Here is a 27,179-nt window from a genome sequence, read left to right on the forward strand (position 1 = left end):
TATATATATATATATATATATATATATATATATATATATATATATATATATATACACACATATACACACACACATACACACATACATATACACACACACACACACACTTCTAACAAGGTAAGTAACTGTACTAAAGTTAGGACAGAAAAGATAAAAAAAAAAAAACAATCAATGGCAGGTTGAGTACCTGCCTACCAGGAATCTAATCAAATAATTACCTACACATTATACTAACAGAAGGGAGCTTGAGCACAGACCATCAAAGCATACCAGCCACCAAACTGCGACGGGGGCTTGACAGACAAAAGACTTTGCTAGCATGGCCAAATCACTTTAGGAACAAATTGCTAGGTCAGAGGAAAAAAAAAAAGAAAAGAAAACTAAAAATGTATCATCAATTAAAAAACTAAAAGGATGACCATGTAAACACAAAGCAGTTGGCAGTCCTTTATTGTAGAGCAGGAAGTGTGGGCACCGTGCTTTATCCCGATTGCAAAGATAATATAAGAGAAAAAATAAATAAAAAAATGGTACAATTTGCCCTCTGACCCCGAGCCTCTCGCAGAAACACACCTCTTTGTCCCTGCGATTTCACACAACAATGAAGCATCTATTAATTACACACAGCTATTTAAGGAGGTAAGAAAAAGGCACTGCTAGTGCAAACAGGCCCTGATATGTGATTTTCTTTGGCTTTTACAGGTTTGTACATGCTTTCCTATGAATGTCATCCATGCGGTTAAGCTTTGTTGTAGTGTACTGCTTGCTGTAACTGGGAACGCCCCACGGCAGAGGGGTGGAAGGGAAGAGGGGGGGGGGGCAAGAAAGGGACACTGTAGGTGATTTAACAAAAAAAAAAAAAGAAGGGAATACTGAATACATTTATCTACAGCTGTTCTGAAACGCCCAGCCGTTACAAACTAAGCCTTTTTGGGTTGGCTCGGGAAAGGTTCCTCTTGTTTAAAGACACCGACAGCTTTGCTAGTTTGAAAAGACTTCAGGTCCCTTTAAAAAAAAAAAAAAAAGTATGCTAAACTCAGACCAAGGAAATGAATATGTAAAACAAGGCAAGGGGGAGGAAATCACTTTTCAAAACATGCGGAGCTTAAAAAAAAAAAAAAAACGAACACAGATTTGTAACGCTACATGCCCACAACAACATCAAAGGCTTCACCTTGTATGTCATCCTATTTACCATGCAATACCCTTTTTTTTCCCCCCCACATTGTTCAGCCCTCTCTTTCACGTTTAGTTCCCTCGAGAGGCAAGACGCTGAATATTCACTAAAAAGCCAACAGCTAATGCACATTCAACTCCCCGTAAACCGCACACGGGTTGCAAAATGACTTATCAGATATTATTGTTTGCGCTGCAAACTCATAAATCCAGCGACAGCCTGAGCGTAACCAAAACTACCGCAACACATGGCGGACCAAAATATAAAAAAAAAAAAAAATGAATGATCAGAGACTCTCGCTGCAAAATGTCAGAAACCCCAAAAGCAGGTAACGTGCAATAATAATAAAAATAAATATAAAAAAACTCTTTTAAAAATAAACATATTTTACTGTCAAAAAAAATAAATAAAAACATACACTAATAAATATTCTCTCTATCTATATCTATATCTATATCTATACATATACACACACACACACACACACACATAAACATACAAAAAAAATGTTCAGTTAAAATACCATATATCCTCTGCTTCAGCGTAGTACATACAACCACAGCGTTTCAAAGTGCAAAAGGTTAAAAATGCATCCGCTATTACATTATTATTTTTATTAATACTAGCAACCCCTCACCAGCACCTCTAGATATGTTTTGTGCAGCCAGCTCATCGTCCATCATAATATATATATATATATATATATATATATATATATATATATATATATATATATATATATATATATATATATATATATATATATCACACACGACACCATAATCGTTGATGGCATTTAACACAATTTAAAAAAAAATGCATTAACAAAAAAAGGGGGGGGGGGGGAAAAAAAAAAAAAAGCTCAGACTCCATGGACCACTTTTTCTGCTTTCTCAGTTCTACATAAAATAAAAAACACCCAAGTATGGAGGCAGATCCATTATCTAGAATGCAGCATACAACATATAGCTTTGCACTCTCGGTCGGTACAGCAAGGCTTGCAGAGGACAATAAGGCCGGTGGTAATAAATAGGTATCACAGGTAAGAAACACAGCTTTAGGATAATAAAAATCCAGCAGCAGCAGGAGAATGAAGGCGATTAATAAATAATGCTATCACAGGGAGGGGGGGGGGGGGCAGACAGAGGGGCCACAGATCGCTGGTGTATTAATAATAATGAGGGGCAGCAGATAGATGATAGGAGGGTCAGTGATAATAATATTGGTAATAGTCTTAGATAGACTAGCCGAGGGGAAGCAGGAGCAAAAATAGTGATGTACTGAAGACTGGTAAACAAATTATTGATGAGTTAGGATGAAATAACAAAATAAATGGTAATAAATGGGGACAGATAAGTAGTGGAATGATAATATAATGGGGGTCAAGGGGCGGTTAGAAGAGATGAGAAGGCAAGTGCGGCCAATAGAAGCGGCAATACTGATCATGACTAATAATCTAAAGTCTCCAGGCAGATAGCGAAGGGTCAGCCGAGATAATAATGGCATTAATAATATAAGGCCTAGGAAAGAGCGAAGCCCAGGCCAATAATAATAATTCTAACAAGAGTCAGAGGGGGGGGGGGGGGGCAGTTTGCGGAGTTGATGCTGCTAATCATAAAAATGAGGCCCAGCGAAATGCTTGCTGGGTCCAGAGATAAAATACTGATAACACGGGGGGGGGGGGGGGGGGGGGGGGCCTGAGCAGGGCGGACACCTCGAGTAATACGGGAAACACTGACCTACCCTGGATAATAATCACCAACCCCCGAGATCCATTTCCCTTTCGTCTCATCTCCGCCGCCAATCAGAACCAAACTTCTGTTCTCGGTCTGTCGTTTTTCCACTGAATGTTTGCGTCCGATTGGCGGCTGTCTGACAACTTTGCGTCCGAAGACGAATGAAATAATTAGATGTAAGGCGTGCAAAAAGGGCAGAGACAGACACCGAAGGCAATGATAAAAAAAAAAAAAAATAATAGCCGCGATACCAATATAGCCAGGGAGGGCAAGAAGGTTAATCCTAATAATGCCAAAATGGGGTCTACGGGTAAAAAAAAAAAAAATGGTATCAATGCTTCCAATGAACAGTTGATGTCGCTGGAAGAAATGGCAATCAAAACAAAAAAATAAAAATAAAAAATGACTTGAGATTTGGGGGCCAATGGAACACTTGAGAATAACAGCAAGTAAGGGTAAGAATAACATTAATAATAATAATAATAATAGATATATTTATCAACCAAGTTTTGGCTGGATGACGCAGCAGCTACACAAAGTAAATCAATATGGGGAACAGGGTTGTTACGGAAAGTGATCACAAACAGCAATGGATTTCATAATAAAAATACAAGGACGTAAACAAGTATGTGGGGTCCAGCGCCAACATTTTCAGGTGAGCAAAAGGACGATAAAGCGAGGCTCAGGTAGGGGGGGGGGGGATTACAGATCTGGATGTTAATTCTAATGGGGAGAACTCAAAAATTGATAATCTGAATCAAGGATAAAGAGAGAGAAAATGTTTTATATTTATATAATTTTTTTAAATAAAAAAAAAAAAAAAAAAAATTGTATAGAATATTTTTTTTCCCCCCACAAGATTAATAATATAAATATAATAATGAGTCTTGTGGGAGGGGGTTATCACACAAAGAAGACATGGTTGTTTAAAACTACAGATCAGAACCGAGGCAACCATGAGACAGACAACGAATCAGAGGGTGTCAGATGAGCGGAAGTTAATAATGATAATAACCCCCTGTTAAAAAAAAAAAAAAAATAATGATAATAACCAAATCGGATCAGTAGACTTGCAGAATTAAAAAATAAAATAAAAATGATATCTGTATTTTTACAATCTCTGCTACCCCATTATCATCGCTATAAAAATACAATACAAAAAAAAAAAATTATAATGCAATGGGTGAGCTGTACACAGGGTAAAAAAAAAAAAAAAAAAAAAAAAAAAAAGAAGGTATAGGTCTTCACAAGTTATTAATGATATAAACAGGTGAGGGGGGGTAAAGGGTGGCATGATCAATAATGGCCACAGGGTGACAAATATTGAGTCATCATTGGATTAATAAAGATAACCGACTGAACAGGTGAGGGTAGTAAAAAATGGAGGAGCTGGGCACAGGGGCGACATAAAAATGGGTCAGCGCAGATTAAAAAAAAGGGGTGGGGGTATAGGGTAATAAGGGGTGAGCAGGGCATGAGGTGAGATAATACTGGGCCAGCACAGATCAATAATAATAAAGGAGTGGGTGGGTTTAGGGTAATAGGGGGGGTGGCATCCATAATAATAGGACAGCTGAGATTATTATTAAAAATAATAATTATTATTATTATAATAAGAGTGGGGGGTAATAGGTAGTGAGCTGGTCATGAGGTGACAGAATAGAAGAGCAGAGATTATGTAATAAAGGAGCAGGTGGGTATAGGGCAATAGGGGGTGAGCTGGGCATGGAGTAACATCATAATAATGGGACAGCGGAGATTAATAGGGAGTGGGGAGTAATAAGGAGTGAGCTGGGCATGGGGTGTCATAATAGGGCAGCAGAGATTAAGTAATAATAATAATAATAATAATAATAATAAATGGGGGGGGGGGGGGGTATAGTGGACATGGGGTGGAATTAAAAATCTCCCTGGTCCAATTATTTGTTATGCCACCCCATATTACCCTATACTCCACCCTCTGTTATAATAAAGGTGGGGGGGGGGGTATGGTAATAAGGGGTGAGCTGGGCACATGGTAACATAATAATGGCATAGCAGAGATTAATAATAATAATAATAATGGCATGGGGTATAATAATGGGGGTATTAATAATAAGGGGTTTGAATCTCCTAATAAGACGGGGAGAGGGAAGTATTAATAAAGGGGTGAGCTGGGCACAGGGTGACAAGAGTAGTAATAATAATAATAATAATAATAAGGAGTGTGGGACAGATCTGACGATAAGAGTAATAATAGGTCAGAACAAGTGAATATTAATAAATAGGTGAGGGTGGAAATGGCAATAATAATAATAGACAGACGCACAGATCTGGTGATGCGGGTAATAACATGCCAGCACATTGTAATATTTACAGTATAGCAAACAGGTACAGGGGGTGTAGGGTAATAATGTGGATATTAAAGGGATATTTAGAATAGAAATTCTAATCCATATCACCATGCCTGTCCTGTGCCCATCTCCCTTGGTATTCATACAGTGGGGCAGGATGAATACCATGGGAGATGGGCACAGGACAGGCATGGTGATATGGATTAGAATGGGTCAGCACTGATTAATAATGATATAACAAGTGTGTGTGGGGGGGGGGGTATAGGATGATAATATTGATGGACACACAATAAGAAATGATGTGATGGGTAATCAGGGTACATTGTGGCATTAATAATAATAATGAGTGATCTGTGTACAGGACAGGGATGGATTACAATAGGCCACCACTGCTTAATAAATCATAGAACAGGGCGGGTGGGGGGTGTATATAGTAATAATGGGGATATTTAAAATAAGTGTGTGCGTGCAGAAAAACAGAAATGATAAATATAAGGGCTGACCAGGGAGGCATTTATTATTCTAATAATTGGTGATCTGTGTACAGGACAGGAATGGATTACAATAGGCCTCCACTGCCTAATACTCAAAGAAGAGGGCAGAGGGGTATATAGTAATACTGGGGGTAATTATAATAAGTGAGGAGTACAGAATATTCATAGAAATGATAATAAACCAGGTGATCAGGGTGCATTAATACTAATAATAATAATTATTATGAGTGAGATGGGTATAGGACAGATGTGGATTATAATAGGCCATCACTGACTCATAATCATAACAGATGAGGGGGCTTTTTTTTGGGGAGGGGATAGTTGGAATATTTTTAAATTCAGTGATGAGTACAGAATAACGATATAACAGGTGTTCGGGGGCACAGGGTAATGTGAATAATAATAATGTGAGATATGTACAGGAATGGATTACAATAGGCCAACACTGCTTAATAAATCATATAACAGGTGAGGGGGTATATATATATATATATATATATATATATATATATATATATATATATATATATATATATATAATGGGGATATTTATAATAAGTGTCAATGGGGTATATGGTAATCATGATATAGAATAGGTTATTGGTGAGTATATGGTAATAGTAATATAGAATACCAACAGGTGAATATATAATAAATGATATACAACAGTAACAGGTGAAGATATGGTAATGATATAGAATAGTTATTGGTGAGTATATGGTAATAATAGTAATATAGAATACCAACAGGTGAATATATAATAAATGATATACAACAGTAACAGGTGAAAATATGGTAATAATATAGAATAGTAACAGGTGAATATATAATAAATGATATACAACAGTAACAGGTGAAAATATGGTAATAATATAGAATAGTAACAGGTGAATATATAATAAATGATATACAACAGTAACAGGTGAAAATATGGTAATAATATAGAATAGTAACAGGTGAATACATAGTAATAAGGAGTATACGGCAATAATGGAGCTATAATAGAGATGATCTGACAGACAAGTACAGGACAGTTGTGGGGATATGAATAATAATAGGTGAATATATGGTAATAATAATAAGTGGGAGGGGTGTTATGGGGTAATACTGGAGGTGCAACATTATTATAATATTTGATGTGAAATTAGTAGTAATGTCACAGGAGGGGGGGGTGGTTATATAGTAATATGTGAGGGGGGGGGGGGTATACAAGATAATAGGCGAGGGGAGTATATTATGGATATATAAAAGGTGAAGCGACATTAGTAGTAAAAAAAATTGGGGTAAAAACAGTAAGATTAATAACAATAGTAATAGGTGTGTGCGTGCGTGCGTGTATATATATATATATAAAAATATAAATAAAACTACAGGGTACAACAGTGGCAATATTAAAAGGTGGGAGCAGAACATTGATATGAGCGGGGACATTAGTTATAAAGGTAATAGGCAAGGCCGGAATGAAGAGTATGATATATTTTATATATATATATAACTGGGTATGTAATAAGTGAGGGAAGTATATGGTAATAATACAAAATGGGGGGGGGGGGTATATATAAAATCAATGAAGTATATGGTAATCGTGAGATAGATATCTCACGATTACCATATACTTCATTGATTTTATATATACCCCCCCCCCCCAATTTGTATTATTACCATATACTTCCCTCACTTATTACATACCCAGTTATATATATATATATATATATATATATATATATATATATATATATATATCCCCATAGAGAGAATATATACCTCAATGGGGTATATGATAATTGGGGGGGTGTATATGTATATATATATATATATATATATATATAGTAATAATGGGGTACATTTTTGGTATAGCAAGTGATGACATTAATAATAACGGTAGTGGGATAATAATAAAGTGAAGGGATATATAGAGTAATAATGGGGTGTAATATTGGTTTAACATGAGTTATGTGACATTAGTAATGGAAGGTGGGGGGGGGGGTAAGTATGGTGTAATAATAGTGATATAAATATATAAGTGAAGGGGGGGGGGGTATATAGGGTAATAATGGGGCATATAATCTGGGTAACATATGAGGCGATATGCCAGATATAAGGGGGTGGGGTGTATACGGGGTATAATATGTGGTGACAATAGTAATAATAGATGAGAGGGGGGTATATAAGGTAATAATACATGGGGGATATATGACATGGAGGTGACATTTGTAATGTAATAGTGATATATAATAGGTGTGTGTATATATATATATATATATATATATATATATATACATATATATATATATATATATATATATACATATACATATATAGTATAACATTGGTATGATATGGAGGTGACATTAGTAACAGGTAAAGATATTAATAGTAAATGATAATAGATAATGGGGGGGGGTATAATTGGGTACTTGTATGATATGAGGTAATAAATAGGTGTATAGATATATTTAGATGATGGGTGAGGTAATAATAGGTAGATAATATAATAGGTAAGAGATTATATATATATATATATATATATATATATATATATATATATATATATATATATATATATATATATATATTATAGGTATGATATGAGGTGACATTGATAATAGGTGGGGGTGTGTATATATAGGTATGATAATATTATTGATATGACATTAGTAATAAATAAGGGGGGGGGGGGGGTAATAGATATGATAATAAATAATAGGTGAGGTGGGGGGGGGGGGGTAATTCTCCGGTTCTCTCCCCTCCCCCTCTCATTGTTCGGTGTGTCCCGGTGTGGCCCCCACCCCTCACTCTCTATCCCCCTCACACAGGGGCCCCCCGGTTGTCCGGTGGTGGAGTAGAGCGGGCTCGGTGTGTCTCGCCTCCCCGCTCTGGTCCCGGTACCTTCCCCCCTCCTCTGCTCCCTCCCGCCCGCACGGCCGCCGTCATTAGAATAATGCGGACTACTAATAAATTATGCTAAGCCGCCGGTGTGCGGATGAATATGAATATGTAAAACGCGGTAATGATTACCTGCTGCTGCTGCCTGCGCTGCCGCTGAACTCTCATCTTGACTCGCTGCTCCTCCGTCCGCCATTTTGAATATTTTAACCAAAATCGCCCGGCCGAGGATCCCTCCCCCTCCCCCGCGCCGGCCCCCCTCACGCTAATGTTTCTTCTTTTTTTTTTTCTTTGCGCTCAACGTGCTTTATTGAAACGCGGACAAGAGGCACAATGCGAAGCCACGCCCCCTCCTCCTGGGCTTGTCAAGTCAGAGGCTGCAGGTGTCCGAGGGAAAAGGAGGAGGTGGTGGTGCTGGTGGTGGGCGGGGACGGGCCGAGCCGAGGAGGATTGTTGTGCGGGGAGGTGAGGTCACTAGGAAACGGTTGAGGCGCATGCGCGCTGGGAGAGGCAGGTGGTAGAATGGGCTGCTATTGTGCAACCTGTGGGTGAGGGCTGGGCAGGTGCTGAGGGAAGCTCAGCGGTGTAAAGAGAACCTGTCATGGTCGGTGAAACATATAAACTAATAAACTCCCAGCTGCCCCTCACATGGAATAAAATCACAGTTCATCATTCCTCTCACAAGTGTCCCCTAGTTGGACCCAAATCCCTCATTCCTCCTCAGTTGTCACCCTCTTTGGTCTGATATATACACCTTTATTTAAAAAAAATAAGTATTATTTACCTCACCAAACATGATATATTACACTAAACCGTTCATTCCAGCTCCATAGTCACCTGTAACTTATAAAAAGCCAATATAAGGCTCCAGTCATATCTGTGCTTTCCATAAACGAACGCAGAAACGTGTGAAAAACGCACTGCGATGCATGTCGCCCATGCAGTGCAATTCATTTAATAACATGAGGTAATAATAGTCATATATAATAATAATAATGGTGTATATGGGGTGCCATTTATCTTTAATGATATGAAGTAATAATAGTCATATATATAATAATAATAATGGTATATATGGGGCACAATTCATCTTTAATGGCACCCCAAACGCAGCTAGCAGACATGTATTTTGTCACAAAACGCTCACTAAATGTGCTAAAACGCACAGTAAAAAGCACATGAGGCTCACCGACCAAAAGTCTATGTGTGAGAAATGCGCCAAAGAAGCTCCCACACAAACAAATGCACAAAAACACACAAAAGTGGGTGGGAGCGCGTGTTCCCGCTACGCCTAGTGTGAACGGGGCCTAAAGCAAAAGCAGTGATGAGTGAGGCACCATTCACACGGACACAGAAGGCGACAGGCATTTAGGCCGGGTTCACATATGTGCGGCCACGGTTTCCAGCCTGGGGTCTGGTGCGTTCCTGTTCACCGTTTCAGGTCCGAATTTTTGCCTGAATTCACACCCGGACCCAAAAACGCACAGGACCCTTTTTAGAATTTGCACCGCTGACAGAGGTTCTAATCCCTCTCCACTTCATCCATGTAGATATACTTTAACCACTTGCCAAGGCATTGTAATATGACCGTGGCAGGAACCCTCCGGGCCTCCGTCATATGACGGCATTGTAGAGAGAGCGCAATATGTAGAACAGGGGTGCCCAACCTTTTGAAGAGCAAGGGCCACCTAAGCGACTTGGTAACCGGTCGCGGGCCACACTGAGCGGAGCAGGTGGATGGCAGCCCACTCTACTCTATAGAGCCCACTCTATTTTAGAGTGGGCCACTGGTTGGGCACCCCTGATGTAGAAGAATACATATCGGCCTAAACTGAGGGGAAAAAAATCGTTTTTTAAAAAAACAATTGGGATATTTATTATACCAAAAAGTAATAAATATTGTGGTTTTTTTTTCAAAATTGGCGCTCTATTTATGTTTAATAGCGCAAAAAATAAAAACCGCAGAGGTGATCAAATACCACCAAAAGCAAGCTCTATTTGTGGGGGGAGAAAATTATCAAAATGTAATTTGGGTACATCACATCACACGACCGCGCAATTGTCATTCATAGTGTGAAAGCGCTGAAAGCTGAAAATTGGCCTGGTCAGGAAGGGGGTGAAAATGCCCTGTATTGAAGTAGTTAAAGCAGGCGTCTCCAAACTTTACTGTCCTTCAGACTTTAGGGGGGCTGGACTTTGGCCAGTGTAAGTAGAAATGGTCATGGCATCGGTGGGAGTAAACAATGCAAACAATTCCTCCCCCTAGTACATCTAAACATGTACTAGTGAGAGGAATAATGCCCCACCATTGGTGTCAGTGGGAGGAATAGTGCCCCATCATTGGTATCAGTGGGATGACTAGTGTCTCATCATTGGTATCAGTGGGAGGAATAGTGTCCCATCATTGGTATCAGTGGGAGGAATAGTGTCCTATCATTGGTACCAGTGGGAGGAATAGTGTAGTGTTGCTCACGAATATTCGTATTGCGAATATTCGGCTCGAATATGGCATATTCGAGTATTCGCGATATATTTCGAATTTCGCAATGAATTTCGCAATTCCGAATATTCGCATTTTTTTCAATTTTATTTTTAAAACAGATCAAATCCTATCGACGTCTAAAAGCATTGCTGGTATGATTAGAGACCCTGGGCCGAGTAGCTAAGCTGAGGCGATCTTTTATGTTGCCGAATATAAAAAAAAAAAAAAAGCGAATTTTCGCTAATGCGAATGCGAAATGATTGCGATTTTCGATAACTGTGGTAGGAGAACTCTGATTGTCTCTGATGCAAAAGGAGGGGGCTTTGGGTTGTTTTGTTATGAATATTTGTATGTTTGATATTATTTTTTTTTGTAAGAAGGAAAAAATTGCGCATACCTTAAAAAAAGGGGAGAATTACAGCAGCAACTCAAAAATGTTATACAACATAAATTAATACAAGACAGAAAATGGAGTCGCTCTACAAGAATAAAAAATATGTCTAGTGACAAGACATGTGGGCAAATTATAAATAAGCAAGTGCATAACTTGTGAAATACACAGTGAACACGAATATTCGAATTTAGCGAATATATCTCGAATATTCGACTATATATTCGAGATATATCGCGAAATCGAATATGGCGTATTCTGCTCAACACTAGAATAGTGTCCCATCATTGGTATCAGTGGGAGGAATAGTGTCTCATCATTGGTATCAGTGGGAGGAATAATGCCTCATCATTGGTATCAGTGGGAGGAATAGTGTCCCATCATTGGTATCAGTGGGAGGAATAGTGTCCCATCATTGGTATCAGTGGGAGGAATAGTGTCTTATCATTGGTACCAGTGGGAGGAATAGTGCCCCATCATTGGTATCAGTGGGAGGAATAGTGTCCTATCATTGGTACCAGTGGGAGGAATAGTGCCCCATCATTGGTATCAGTGGGAGGAATAGTGTCCCATCATTAGTATCAGTGGGAGGAATAGTGTCCCATCATTGGTATCAGTGGGAGGAATAGTGTCCCGTCATTGGTATCAGTGGGAGGAATAGTGTCCCATCATTGGTATCAGTGGGAGAATAGTGCTCCATCATTGGTATCAGTGGGAGGAATAGTGCCCCAACATTGGTGTCAGTGGGAGGAATAGTGCCCCATCATTGGCATCAGTGGGAGGAATAGTGCCCCATCATTGGTATCAGTGGGAGGAATAGTGTCCCATCATTGGCATCAGTGGGAGGAATAGTGCCCCATCATTGGCATCAGTGGGAGGAATAGTGCCCCATCATTGGCATCAGTGGGAGGAATAGTGCCCCATCATTGGCATCAGTGGGAGGAATAGTGTCCCATCATTGGCATCAGTGGGAGGAATAGTGTCCCATCATTGGCATCAGTGGGAGGAATAGTGTCCCATCATTGTGTAGCGATCTCCCCGACTTCCAAGGGCCTGATGACACTCTCCCAAGAGCAAAAAGACACTTAGTTTTTCCCCACACAGTTCACAAAGATAATAACACAGTCTCTGGGGAATAAAGATGTTACTTGCCACTTTCCCACGGTGTAGTTGCAGTCCGTTGCCAAGGGCAACCACAGCAAAAATGATGTTGGTCCCCACGTTGGGTGCCAAAATGTAGCGCTCTCCCCAGCTTCCAAGGGCCTGATGGTGACCCACAGAGCCAGGGAGAATTGACATCCCTCCTCAGGGTGCAGGTTACTAGGCACCACTGCTCTAAAGGGTTAGTCCCTTTTTTACAAAAATGAATAAATACGATAACATTGCGTTATTTAAAAAAATGTGCATTTGCTAAATTTTTGCAGTGAAGTCTGCAGAGCATTGCACCAGAGATCAGTGAATCAAGAGCATAGTGCACAGTGTCCTTCAGTGTTTCCCCCGAGCCTCAGGCCTGCAAGTCCCTGGTTGTGGCCTATCATGCGATTTAATGCGATTCGATTGCTTCCATTTGGATGACAAGTTGCAATGGAAGCGGTCAAATCGCACCGATTTTGAAAGTAGTTCTTGCCCTATTTTTTGCAAGTTCAGGTGCGACTTGTATAGACATCTGTGCACGAAGTCGCACAGACGTCTTCCAAGTCGCACCTGAAGTTGCACTGACATGCGGCTTTGAAATCGTATGATTTCAAGTGAAGTCACATGATTTCAAAAGCCGCATTCGATGTGACTGAACTGTACAGATCTTCAGCTATGGGGGATGGAGGGGGGGGGTGCAGCTGAACTACAAATTGGTGTGACGTCACCGCACTGTTGTGTTTGGCCGTCCTCCCCTAGCGTGGACTGTGATTTATCCCCAAGTACCCTCCTCTGAAATTGGCCCCTTCCCTGCTTACCCTTTTGAGGGGTCTCCGTCTCCTTATCGGGGCCCATCCATGCATGTGCATTTCCGCTGGCAACCAATGTGAGCCCAGAGAACAGATAGAGGAAGAAGAAGAGCTTTCTTGGCTGTAAAGGATAGGAGGGTCTAACTCAGCTTTAAAGTGATTGTAAGGGCCAGTGGCGGCTGGTGCTCAACATTTTTTGGGGGGGGCGCAAACAAACAAGAAAAAAAAAAAAACTTTAATTGCAGCCTCACTGTGCCCATCAAACGCAGCCACTGTGCCCATCAAACGCAGCCACTGTGCCCATCAAATTGTCGCCACTGTGCCATAAAATTGTCGCCACTGTGCCATGCCATCAAACGCAGCCACTGTGCCATGCCATAAAACGCAGCCACTGTGCCATCCATTGTTGCCACTGTGCCATGCCATCGTCGCCACTGTGCCCACCAATTGTCGCCACTGTGCCATGCCAAAAGCAGCCACTGTGCCATCAATTGTCGCCACTGTGCCATGCCAAACGCAGCTACTGTGCCATGCCATTGTCGCCACTGTGCCCATCAATTGTCACCACTGTGCCCATCAATTGTCACCACTGTGCCATGCCAAACGCAACCACTGTGCCATGCCAAAAGCAGCCACTGTGCCCATCAATTGTCGCCACTGTGCTCATCAATTGTCGCCACTGTGCCATGCCATTGTCGCCACTGTGCCCTCTGGCTCTGATAGACACTTCCAAAGCCAACCAGCTGCCGTTATTCAGATGGCCAGCGCTCACCAGGGGGCCGGCCATCTGAATAGTGGGCAGCGGCGACAATACATAGATTTATGCAATGCATGAATCTATGTATTGTTTTTCAGTGGCGGTGCAGGAGCGAGAAGGGGCGGCGCTCCTGTGCCCTCTATGGACGCACCGCCACTGGTAAGGGCCCTTTCACACATGCGGACAGACAATCCTATTTTTCCATCCGTCTGCGAACCGGATGAACACGGATAGGGGATCTGTGAGAGCGGAGATCTGTGCAGGGACCACCCTGTCATCTGCCGGCTCAGCGGAGATCAACAGAGCGATCCCGCTGAGCAAGCACATGAGACATGTACGGCTCCTCACAGGATCCATACATGTGAAAGGGGCCCAAGGCTTCATTTTTTTTTCTAAATAAAAAACATATCATACTTACCTCCACTGTGCAGTTCGTTTTGCGCAGTGTGGCCCCGATCATCCTTTTCTGGGGTCCCCCGTTGGCGCTGGTGGCTCCTCCCCGCATCGTATAACGCCCAAGGAGAAGCGCTCCCCCAGGGGGGTTACCTTGCGGGTAGAGTTGCCACCTGATCCCTTTAAAAAGGAACACATATGAATTACACAGGTTCTGAGGCTAATTTAATGCAGGTAAGGCACCAAATTAGTCTAATTACCACCTTAATTAGCCACAGAACCTGTGTAATTAATATGTGTTCCTTTTTAAAGGGATGAGGTGGCAACCCTACTTGCGGGCGCGCTCCCAAGTCCAGCATTTGCGTCCATAGACACAAATGCCGGACTCGGCCCCTGATTTGATTGACAGCAGTGGGAGCCAATGGCTTCATTTTACATTTATTTATTCATATAGTATTACTATTTTATGTTTTATTTATTTTTTCGCTAGGATAAGGGGTTAGAGGTAAGGTTAGGTTAGGATTAGGAGTAGGAGTTGGGGTTAGGGTTATTTTTTTTATTGTTAGGGTTATAAAACTACTACTACTGCTACTACAACTAATAATAATAATAATAATAATAATAAATGAATAAATACATGTAAAATAAATACACTTAAATAAACTAAACTAAATACACAACTAAATAAAAATAATGACTAATAAATAAAATAAATAAATGAATACTAGGTAATAATAAATAAATAACCCCTAAACTTAATCCATAACCCTTAAAAAAATAAAACAAAATAATCATTATAAATAAACACCCTAACCCTAAGGGTCCTTTCAGACGTCCTTTCAGTTTGTCCTGTCCGCTCCGTCGGCTCAGCGGGGATCCCCGCTGAGCTCTCGGCGGATAGGGCGGTCCCCGCACACAGTGCAGGGACCACCCTATCTCAGCTCCGCTCTGCCCTATGGGGAACCGGATGCAGACGGACTGTCGGTCTGCATCAGTTCCGTTCCGCCGGACGGAAGAAAAATAGGGTTTTCTTCCGTCCGAAAACCGGATCCCGACGGACGCGGACGCTAGCGGATGCTGCATCCGCTAACGGACGCGTTCCCATAGGGATTCATTACAAGTCCGTTAACGGACTTGTAATGAACGGACAGGTGGAACGGACATGTGAAAGGGGCCTAACACAAAATAAATGAACACATTTAATTATTATTATTAATAGGATTCCCCCCCCCCCCCCCGAGTTTTGGTGTTTATTATTATTAATAGGATTCCCCCCCCCCCCCGAGTTTTGGTGTTTATTATTATTAATAATAATTTTATATTTTTTAAGGTTAGGGGTCAATTATTATTTCTTTATGTATTATTACACATTATTTATTTTATTTATGATGATATTTGTTTATTTATTTTACATTTATTTATTCATGTACTAGTACTATTTTAAGTTTTAATTTTTTTTTTCCATTTGAGCAGAAAATCATGCAAAAACGCACAACAAAATGCACGAATGTAAAAAGAAAACACACAAAAAACAAAGAATGGCGCATTTCCATTAATTTCTAAGGGAATAAAAAAAAACGTGCCAAAAACGTTCAAATCTGCCTGATTCGAGTTACAAAGAAAAGCTCCAGAACTTTTTTGAGCTTCAGGTGACTTGTAGTGGAGATGTGAACCAACTCCATAGTCCTCGGCCATTTAGTTTCTCTTGCAGACAAACATAATCTCGCTGCCCCCATGCAGCTTTTTTGACCTCCTGTCTCTGTTGGGTGGAGTAGTCTCCAACTGGGAGCCCCGAGGGATTCCCAAATCTCCATTATAAGGACGGTGTGCACCTGAGCACACACCCCGCTGGTCCTCCACAAAACCCGGACACTGGGTTGGAGTTTCCATCCCACCCAAGACACTATGGAATCTCCAAACTACAGAGCCCCATCCAGGTATACCAAAACCTGGAGAAACCTGCAAAAGCAGTTTACTCCACTCCACATCTACGCTCTGTAGTCCAGCACTGAGCCAATGTGCACACACTTGTGTCCTTCAACCACTTCAGCCCTGAAAGATTTGGCTGCTCAATGACCGTGCCAATTTTTGCGTTTCGGCACTGCGTCATTTTAACTGACAATTGCGCCGTTGTGCGACGTGGTACCCCAACAAAATTGACATCCTTTTTTCCCCACAAATAGAGCTTTCTTTTGGTGGTATTTTATCACCTCTGCGGTTTTTATGTTTTGCGCTATAAACAAAAATAGAGCGACAATTTTTAAAACAAAAAACACAATATTTTGTACTTTTTGCTATAATAAATATTAGGGTTGTCCCGATACCAATACCAGTATCAGGACCGATACCGAGTATTTGCGGGAGTACTTGTACTCCCGCAAATACCCCCGATACTGAAATAGAATACTTGTCCCCCCCCCCCCCCGCCGCCGCAAACCCGTCGCCGTTAATCAGCTGGAATATGTGGGGGACATGGCTGGAATATGTGGGGGACAAGGCTGCAATATGTGGGGGACATGGCTGCAATATGTGGGGGACATGGCTGTAATATGTGGGGGACATGGCTGTAATATGTGGGGGACATGGCTGCAATATGTGGGGGACATGGCTGCAATATGTGGGGGACATGGCTGCAATATGTGGGGGACATGGCTGTAATATGTGGGGGACATGGCTGTAATATGTGGGGGACATGGCTGTAATATGTGGGGGACATGGCTGCATTTGGGGACACATTTAAAAAAAGTATCCGTATTCGGTATCGGCGAGTACATAAAAAAAAGTATCGGTACTTGTACTCAGTCCTAAAAAAGTGGTATCGGGACAACCCTAATAAATATCCCCATTTTTTTTAAAAAAAAAGCAATTTTTTTCCTCAGTTTAGGCCGATATGTATTCTTCTACATGTTTTTGGTAATAACGGTTTGCATAAAGCGTATATTGATTGGTTTGTGCAAAAGTTTTAGCGTCTACAAAATAGGGGCTAGATTTTTATTATAATTTTTTTTACTAGTATTGGCAGCGATCAGCGATTTTTATCTGGACTGCAACATTAATCTCGGACACATCGGCCACTTTTGACGCTATTTTGGGACCATTGACATTTATACAGCGATCAGTGCTATAAATATGCACTGATTACTGTGTAAATGTGACTGGCCGGAAAGGGGTTAACCACTAGGGGCGATCAAGGGGTTAATTGTGTTCCCTCGTGTGTGTGTTCTAACTGTGGGGGATGGGAGTGACTGGAGTAGGGTGACCAGACATCCCCGGATTTGTCCCCGGATTTCAGCATCATGGGGGAGGATCTGGTACTCTCACCCCAGTTGCAACATTTAGGGGGGCACAAAATCATTACTGTGCCCCACAAAGTGTGCTGTGTTGCTCCCCCCACCCAGGTAATCCTGTGGCCCAGCCTGTCCCCCATGATCCCTCTGGTGTGGGTGGCCGATGTGTGTGTGTGTGTGAGAACAGCAATGGATATTGAGGAGCGACTGGGTTTCGGAAGAGTACCTGGTGCTGGAGAGAGCCCTGCTCCGATGGATTATCATGGAGGCCATGGAGAGGTGAGCAAAATCAACTGATCCACATTGTTCATGTAGGGAGGGAGGGGGGTGTGAGTAGTGTAGGAATCAGGTAGGTCAGTGTAGTGGTCAGTGTAGGAATCAGGTAGGTCTGTGTAGTGGTCAGTGTAGGAATCAGGTAGGTCAGTGTAGAAATCAGGTAGTTTAGTGTAGTGATCAGTATAGGAACCAGGTAGGTCAGTGTAGGAATCAGGTAGGTCAGTGTAGTAGTCAGTGTAGGAATCAGGTAGGTCTGTGTAGTGGTCAGTGTAGGAATCAGGTAGGTCAGTGTAGTGGTCAGTTTAGGAATCAGGTTGGTCAGTGTAGGAATCAGGTAGGTTAGTGCAGTGGTCAGGAAGGTCAGTGTACAAATCAAGTTGGTCAGTACTACTGTACTAGTTTAAGGGAGTGCTAAAAGTCTGGCAGGGGTGCAAATTCTTGCCTTGTCCCGGGCGCTGACAACCCACACTACACCACTGACTGCATATATAATTCGAGGAAAATATACTTATAAAAGAGTTTACCATTTGCCAATAAAAAAAAAAATATGTCCCCAGATTTCATTTAAAAAATCTGGTCACCTTAGACTGGAGGAAATGACAGATTGTGGTTCCTAGCTATTAGGAACTCGATCTCTCTCCTCTCCTCACAGAACTGGGATGTTGTCAGGGACGTACTGGGCACTTCAGAAGGCATGCGCAAATCGCAGACTTCGCGCACAGATGTGTGCGCTTTGGCGCCCAGCGGCCTATAAAAGACGCTCCAGTGATGTTGCCCCTTGCGGTTTGATCTGCTTCTGTTCCCTGAGTTCCTGATTCTGTGCCTGTATCCTGTTCCTGTGTTTCCCGGCTTCCTGACCACGCTTCTGTCTCCAGTCCTAACCTCGGCTTGTTTGACCCTGCTCAGTTACCTGCCTGTTGCCAAGACCGGGCCATTTTTTGCGATTCTGTACTGTGTCGTTTTTAACTGACAATTGCACGGTCGTGCAACGTTGTACCCAAACAAAATTGACGTCCTTTTCCCCCCACAAATAAAGCTTTCTTTTGGTGGTATACTCTTTGCCTGCCACTTATGATGTTTACTTTGATGTGTATGACCTGGCTTGTCTGACTCTGCAAACCTGCACCTGCTGACCTGCATCCGCTGCTTCCTGTACCAGCCGTTTCAGTCTCCACTCCAGTGGTCTCCGAGACGGGGTTGTACGGGGGGTCCCTAGGCTAACACCTAAGGTACGTTACAGATGTGTGTGTTTATTGCCACGTATATAGTGGTGATATTTTAATGTACTGTATTTTCCTGCGTATAAGACGACCTTTTATACTTTAACCACTTGCTTACTGGGCACATATACCCCCTTCCTGCCCAGGCCAAATTTCAGCTTCCGGCACTGCGTCGCTTTAACTGACAATTGCGCGGTCGTGCGACGTGGCTCCCAAACAAAATTGACGTCCTTTTTTTCCCCACAAATAGAGCTTTCTTTTGGTGATATTTGATCACCTCTGCGGTTTTTATTTTTTGCGCTATAAACAAAAAAAGAGCAACAATTTTGAAAAAAAAATACAATATTTTTAACTTTTTGTTATAATAAATATCCCAATTTTTTAAAAAAAAAAACATTTTTTTTTCTCAGTTTAGGCCGATACGTATTCTTCTACATATTTTTGGTGAAAAAAATCGCAATAAGCGACTGGTTTGCGCAAAAGTTATAGCGCCTACAAAATAGGGGACAGAATTATGTTTTTTTTTTACTAGCAATGGTGGCGATCTGCGATTTTTATTGGGACTGCGACATTATGGCGGACACATCTGACACATTTTTGGGACCATTCACATTTATACAGCGATCAGTGCTATAAATATGCTCTAATTACTGTAGAAATTTGACTGGCAGGGAAGGGGTTAACACTAGGGGGCGTGGAAGGGGTTAAATGTGTGCCCTGCATAGTGTTTCTAAATGTAGGGGAAGGGGACTGACTGGGGGAGGTGACCGATCTGTGTCCCTATGTACAAGGGACACAGCATTGGTCTCCTCTCCCTGACAGGACGTGGATCGGTGTGTTTACACACACAGATCCACGTCCTTGTCTGTGTAACCACCGATCGCGGGTGCCTGGCGGACATCGCGGCCGCCAGGCACGCGCATCGACACTGCAGTGATGCGGCAGGCGCGCGCCCGTGCCACCGGGACGCTTGCGAGCCCCTCAGTGGCCGGAGGAGCGGAGGACGTCTATAGACATCCTCCCGGCAATTGGGAGCCACCTTGTGGCCGTCTTTTGCTTATAGCCACGATACCAAGTGGTTAAAAAAATCCCCCAAAATTTTGGGGTTCGTCTTATACGCTGGTATACCCGCTGGATGTCCATTAATACTGTATGTAGCTTCGGCTACATACAGTATACCGCGCTGAGCCAATCACAGAGAGCGATGTATTCTATTAATGAATACAAAGCCTTTTTTTTTTTTTTCTCCTTTTTTTTTTCTTCTCCTTGTGCCTTCTGGTCTCCGCAGTTCTGTGTGAGCTCGCTTGTTGGCGCTGACTTTACATAGTGTGGGCATCTACTGTCAGGCGTCTAGTTGTTTATTTTATGTACTATGGGCGCCGCCATTTTGCCGCCTCCTGCGCATGCACCGCCTCATTGGCGTCTTCTGCGCATGCGCAGCATTTCGCCCCCGACTCAATTGCGTCACTTCCGGCCGTGCCGACTTGCTTCCGGTGGCGCGGCCTTTTTTTTTTTTTTAACAGTTAAAGTTTTTTATTTTGGTGGCAGACAATAACACACACATGAAAATGACAGTACAGAGATCACAAGGCTTACTCAGAATGCATAAGTTCATACATAGATGTGATAAACAAAGGACTACATTGGTGGGGAATTAGATCAGCAGCATCCACAATGGGACAGACAACACAGACAAAAACCCATCACCCGGGGGGACTCGCCAGCCGGCGTCCCCCGGCCGTCGCCCCCGCCCCGTCACCCCCCCGCCCCCCCCCGGAGGGGGGGGGACGAGGGGGGGAAGGGGAGGGGGAGGCACCGCACGCCGGGGCGGGCGGGGAGGGGAGGCAGGGGACGGGGAACCCCGGCCACCCACAGCCCCTCAATATTCAGGACGCAGCAGGGGGGGAGTCAACCAAGTCGCCAGGGGAATCAATCCATTTTGACCAGATCTTTTCAAATTTAGCTGGGCAGTTTCTGCTCTCGTACGTCAGCCTATATAGTGGGAGCACTCTGTTGATCGTGGCCAGCCAGGAGGACACAGTGGGAAGATCAGAGCCCCGCCATCGAAGTAGGATCTCCCTTCTAGCATAAAACAGAGCAAAGGTGATGCTCAGTTTGGTATACCTGTCTCCCTCAATCTCACCCAGGTAGCTTAGGAGGAACAGTTTTGGGTCCATGGCTAGTTCTATCCCACAACGATCCGAGAGGACCCCCGCCACTTCTCTCCAGTACTGATCCAGCTTAGGGCAGGACCAGACCATATGAATGAAGGAGCCCGTGTCTCCCAGGCACCTGGTGCACTCCGGGGACCTGGAGGGATAAATCCTAGCCAACCTCTGCGGGGTGTAGTATGCCCTGTGAAGAAATTTAAGTTGAATGAACCTGTCTCTAGAGGCAATCATAGACGGGAGAAAGGAGGAGACACATTCCTCCCAGATCTCTTCGTCCAGATCTGGGATGTCGGCAGCCCATTTGGTCAGTGTCCCCGTCGTGTTCGTGTCGTATGCCACCGTAAATCTCAAATAGAGGGATGAGAGGGGCTTCCCCATGACCCCCGAGATCAGAAGACGCTCTATCGAATCTGACTCGAGCGTCACCGAGTCCGGAAACTGGGCCATCAATGCATGTCGCAGCTGAGTGTATCTAAAGCCAAATGAGGAAGGGACCTTATAGGTCCGACACAAGTCCTGAAAGGGCATCACCACACCATCCGGCATCACATGCCGGAGGGTGAGGACCCCCCGTCGGGCCCAGACCACCGGGTCTGGGACCGTGTTCAGGTGGGGAAGAAGTGGGTTGCCCCAAAGCGGGGTATGTGGGGAGGCAGTATTTGGTTTCAGCATTCGAGCCCTGGACGACGCCCACACCCTAACCACCGTCGCCATGGGTCTCGTGACAGAGGGATGAGCCCTGCACCCCCGAAACACCAGGTTGGACAGGGCAGCATAGGATCCCAAAACCGCCGCCTCTAGGTTGACTGCCGGATTTTGTCGCGGCTGGGAAAACCACCACCGGACCGTCACTAGCACCGCCGCCCAGTAGTAGGCCAAGAAATTTGGGAGGGCCAGCCCACCCCCCGAGAGGGGAAGATAAAGAGTACGTCTAGCAACCCGAGGAGGGCTACCAGCCCAGACGAACGCCATCACTATACTGTCGAGCCGTCGAAAAAAGGACTTCGGGATAGTAACAGGGGTCTGACGAAAAAAATAAAGCAATTTGGGGAGTATTACCATCTTTATGAGGTTCCCTCGACCCACCGGTGAAAGGGGAAGGTTACGCCATGTCGCACACCGTTTGGTCAGTTGGTCCAGCATTGGGAGAACATTCTTGTCTAGGTAAGACCCCGACTCGAGTCCCACCCTCACCCCCAGATAGGTGAATTCATCCACCCACCGGAGAGGAGTGTGAGAGTCCGCCCGGGACAGTGACTGGTGGAGCGGGAGCAGGACCGATTTGTCCCAATTGATACACACGCCCGAAAACCGGCCGAACACCTCAAAATGTGACAACGTTTTCCGTAGGGAGGCGGAAGCGTCCGCCAGGTACAACAGGGCGTCGTCAGCATAGAGGGACAGTTTCTCCTCCAAGTTACCCACCTTGATCCCCCGAACCTCCGGGTCACGCCGAATGTGCGCGGCCAGAGGCTCCAAGGCCAAGGCAAACAATGCCGGTGATAACGGACACCCCTGTCTGGTCCCCCGTTCCAGGGGGAAGGAGGCAGACAGGGACCCGTTGGTACGAATACGTGCCCTAGGGTGAGCATACAACATTTGTATCCAGGACATGAAGCGGGGACCGAACCCGAAGCGGGTCAAAACCGCCCAGAGGTAGCCCCACTCGACCGAGTCGAAGGCCTTCTCGGCGTCGAGCGAGGCCACCACCCCGGGGTCGCCAGGGCCAGCCAATGCCAGGTGAGTATGCAATCGACGAAGGTTAATATCGGTACCGCGGCCTGGCATGAAGCCCGTCTGGTCAGGGTGGACCAGGGCTGTAATTACAGTGTTAAGCCTGTTGGCCAGGATTTTCGCAAAAATTTTTGCATCGACGTTGAGGAGGGATATCGGGCGATACGAAGAACACAGGGTTGGATCCTTCCCAGGCTTGGGGATGACCACAATTATTGCCTCGCTCATCGAGTCCGGGAGAGTTCCCGACTCCGATGCACCAGCAAAAAGCGACCTTAGTCTGGGGGCCAAATCTTCCTCGTAGAGTTTGTAGAATTCGACCGGGAAACCGTCCGGTCCCGGGGTCTTTCCCCCCTGCATCATTTTCAAAGCTGCCTGTACCTCCTCTATTTTAATCGGGGCGTCTAGTTTGCGCACGGAAGAGGGAGTGAGAACCGGGACGTCCACCTCCTCCAGGTATCTCAACAGGTCGGCCACATCATAAGCCACTCTGGAGCTATACAATTGTTGGTAGTAATCCGTGAAGCATTTATTGATCTCCTGTGGAGTCGAGTGGAGGTCCCCCTCCCCGTCCCTAATCTGGCCTATAGCAGACGCGCCCGAGTGTTCCTTAGACAGCCAGGCCAGAAGCTTCCCCGTCCGTTCTCCCTGCTCGAAAATGCGCTGGGACTGATGAAGAAGCTTCTTCTGCGTCAAGGCCGTTCGCAGAAGGACAGCCTGTTGCGTCAGGGACTGGAGATGGGAGTAGTGGTTAGAGTCACGGGTACTAACATAAAGGGCCTCCTGTCTAGCTGCCTCCCCTTCAACTTTTGTGAGCTCTGCCCTACGCTCCCTCCTCACTCCTGAAATAATGGACTGGTAGTGGCCCCGGGAGGAGGCCTTGAAGGCATCCCATACCGTGGTCTCCGCAGCCGTACCCGGATTATCCGCCCAATAAGACCGTAGGGAGTCCTTAAACTTGGGATCCACCTCCGGGTCTGAGACCCAAAATCTGGAGAGCCTCCACAGGGTGCTGTTTGGTTCAGTCGTCAAGGTCAATGAAAGGAGTAAAGGGGCATGGTCCGAGATCCCACGGGGAAGAATAGTAATGTCCCTTACCTTAGGTAAAACCGACGCCCCCACGTATGCCAAGTCAATACGTGAAAAGGATCTATGGGTGGCCGAGTGACAGGTGAAGGCCCGAGTCAACGGGTATCTCCACCGCCAGACGTCCGTGAGGTTGTATGTTTCCGCCCATTCCGCCAGTCCCTGGCGAGTAGTACCCGACTGGGTGAACCTGTCCATACCAGTGTCCGGGACCAGGTTGAAGTCGCCCATCAGGACCACATTGTCACAGGGGAATTGCGCCAATTTGGCCGCAAGAACCCCCAGGACCCCCAAGGAGGCAGGAGGGGGGAGATACAGCCCCACCAGAACCCACGGGAGGTTGTGAATCAGCGCATGCACCAGCACAAACCTGCCCTCCGGGTCTAGGACCAGATCAAGAAGCTTGAAAGGGAGTGACTTGAGGACGAGAACACTGACCCCTCTAGCATAATTGGAGTACGTGGAATGGTAGTGGTGACCCACCCATGGTTTCTTAAGGCTGAGGGTCTTGCTACCCACCAGATGCGTCTCCTGCAACACACAAACATGAGGTGCATGTTTCTTAATGAATTGAAATACCAGGGATCTCTTGATGGGCGAGTTTAAGCCCCGTGTGTTCCAGGAGAGGACTTCAAGGGTTGCCATGGTGACCTGGCGGGAAAGTCAAGTGAGGATAAGGCATAGATATGAACCCCGGACCGTTCCCCCAGGCCACAATGCTGCCGGGGGAAGGGCTCCAACCCACCACCAATGCACATAAATTAACGAAAGCTATTAGTACTGTCATAAAACACATCACATTAAAACATAACCGGGGGCCAACAGGGCTCCCCAACCCCCCCCCCACCCCGCCACCCCCCCAAACGCGGAGGAGGGCTTGTATCCCATAACAAAACCCAGCCCTCAGGCCGGACATGAGGGCAGTGAACAAGCGGCTACCCGCTCCTGTTAACGTAAAACAGTCAAGGAACCTGAGAATCCATCTTAGGGTAAGAATGTGTGGATCACCCGGAGCCCCGGGGGTGCAGTTCTTAGGGAGAAAAACAAAAAGGCAAAAAATGGGGGAGAAAAAACAACCTGGAAAAAACGGGGAGAGAACACCTAGGGTCACAGCAGGGTGGCTAGGCAGTGTTGCGGTGAATCAGCTCCTGAAGGAATGAGGGGGGGCACCCCCACAGTCAAAGTCAGCTGGGGGAGTAGGTAGAGGGGGGACGTGAGATAGGGGGGGGGTCCACCCTCAGCAGCATAGTCAGTGGTGGGGGAGACGGAGGGGGGGCCGATCGATGAACGGATCAGGAAAGCAGGGGGGCAGCCCATCCAATCCCCCCAATCATCAATAGGGCAGGGTATGTATCACGGGTTGTGGATGCTGCGGAGTTGCACGGTCTCTGACCCCAGAGGATGAGGCGATGAGTCCCACGACTGCCATATGAGAGATAGTGGCCCCCAGACATTCTCAGGCAAAGGCAATAGACCCCCAACCCCTCTTGAGGAGCCCCCCCAGTAGCTTACTCACAGTCAGGCGACAAAAGAATTGAAGGGTAAAAGTCCAGGTCTTCATCTCGGGAGGGATTCAGCCCAGGCCGCGGCGTCTCTCGGGGAAGTGAAAAACTGCACCCTTTCACCGTCTTGAACCCGAAGCCTGGCGGGGAAAAGCATGCTATACTTAACCCCTCGATCTCTTAGCATGGCGCGGACGTGGTCAAAGGACTTGCGCTGGCGTTGTGTCTCAACGGAGTAGTCCGGGAAGATCAGAAGTCTGGCGTTCTGGAATTTCAGATCTCCCTGCAGACGAGCCGCCCGGAGAACAGTGTCACGGTCCCGGTAGTGAAGGAGTTTAAATATAAAAGTGCGCGGCGGCGAACCTACAGGGCCCCTAATCGCGGGAATGCGGTGGGCCCTCTCAATGGAGAAGTAGGGGGAGAACCGGGCTCCGGGCAGGATAGTTGGAAGGACCTGCTCCATGAATGACGCCGGATCCGTGCCCTCTGCACCCTCGGGGAGCCCCAGGACCCGCAGATTGTTGCGGCGGTTCCTGTTCTCGGCGTCCTCCGCCCTGTGCTCAAGGATCTTCACTCTTGACTTCAGGGCCTGGATGTCGGAGTGGTGGTCTCTTTGAATGTCCTCCAGGTCGGAGACCCGCCTCTCAGCCTCCGACACGCGGTCCCGGAATGCATCCAGATCGCGGCGTATCAGCGCCGTTTCCGCCTGCACATGGTCGATCTTCACCGTGAGGGTGGATTGGCATGTGGAGATCGCCGCCATGAGGGCCTCAAATGCCTCCGATCCAGCTTGGATCGCGCCGTCCCGCGGGGAGTCCGCGCGATCCGGCGCGGCCTTTTTAAGATGGCGGACGCCGTGGCTCCGTTGCTGCACATGTATGTGCAACTTCGGAACCATATACTCCTTTTGGCTCCCTCCGGGTCCGGACTCTTATACTCTGCTGGACACCAAGGTAACCCATACTTTTGATATACTATCTGCAGGATCCCTTTTGACTTCCTTTGCTTTCTGGCTTTTTGGTAGCCCTTATTATTTTTTTTCATGTTGATATATTACTTGGTGGCCTATTTGGCTCCCCCCTCCTCCCCCCTTTTTCTTTCCTCCTAAAGGGAAGGTTGGGTCACTATATATACTCTTTACCAGGACGCTACCGTTTTTATATGGCCGTTTTTCCTATATTATCCCTCAGTCTACAAGCTATCCAGATCTTTTGGTTATTATTTCTGGGACTCGACATTGGGACCTTACTTGGAGTATACCCTGTCGCCAGACAAATACTACTCTCTACCTGTATAAACTGTGCATTAGCC

The 27,179-nt window shown here is 45.2% G+C and overlaps 1 protein-coding gene across 1 annotated transcript in view; it reads right to left on the reverse strand.

Annotated features, from left to right (window-relative positions):
• Window positions 1-8,829, reverse strand: part of POU2F1 (POU class 2 homeobox 1) — a 219,110-nt gene extending 210,281 nt beyond the window's left edge. Inside the window, exon 1 of the mRNA XM_040339081.1 lies at window positions 8,759-8,829. The gene's annotated coding sequence lies outside the window, so the exon portion shown is untranslated. The remainder of the gene's footprint in view (window positions 1-8,758) is intronic.
• Window positions 8,830-27,179: the final 18,350 nt, after the last annotated feature.

This window comes from Rana temporaria, chromosome 2, assembly GCF_905171775.1.
Source record: "Rana temporaria chromosome 2, aRanTem1.1, whole genome shotgun sequence".
Taxonomy (NCBI): Eukaryota; Metazoa; Chordata; class Amphibia; order Anura; family Ranidae; genus Rana; species Rana temporaria.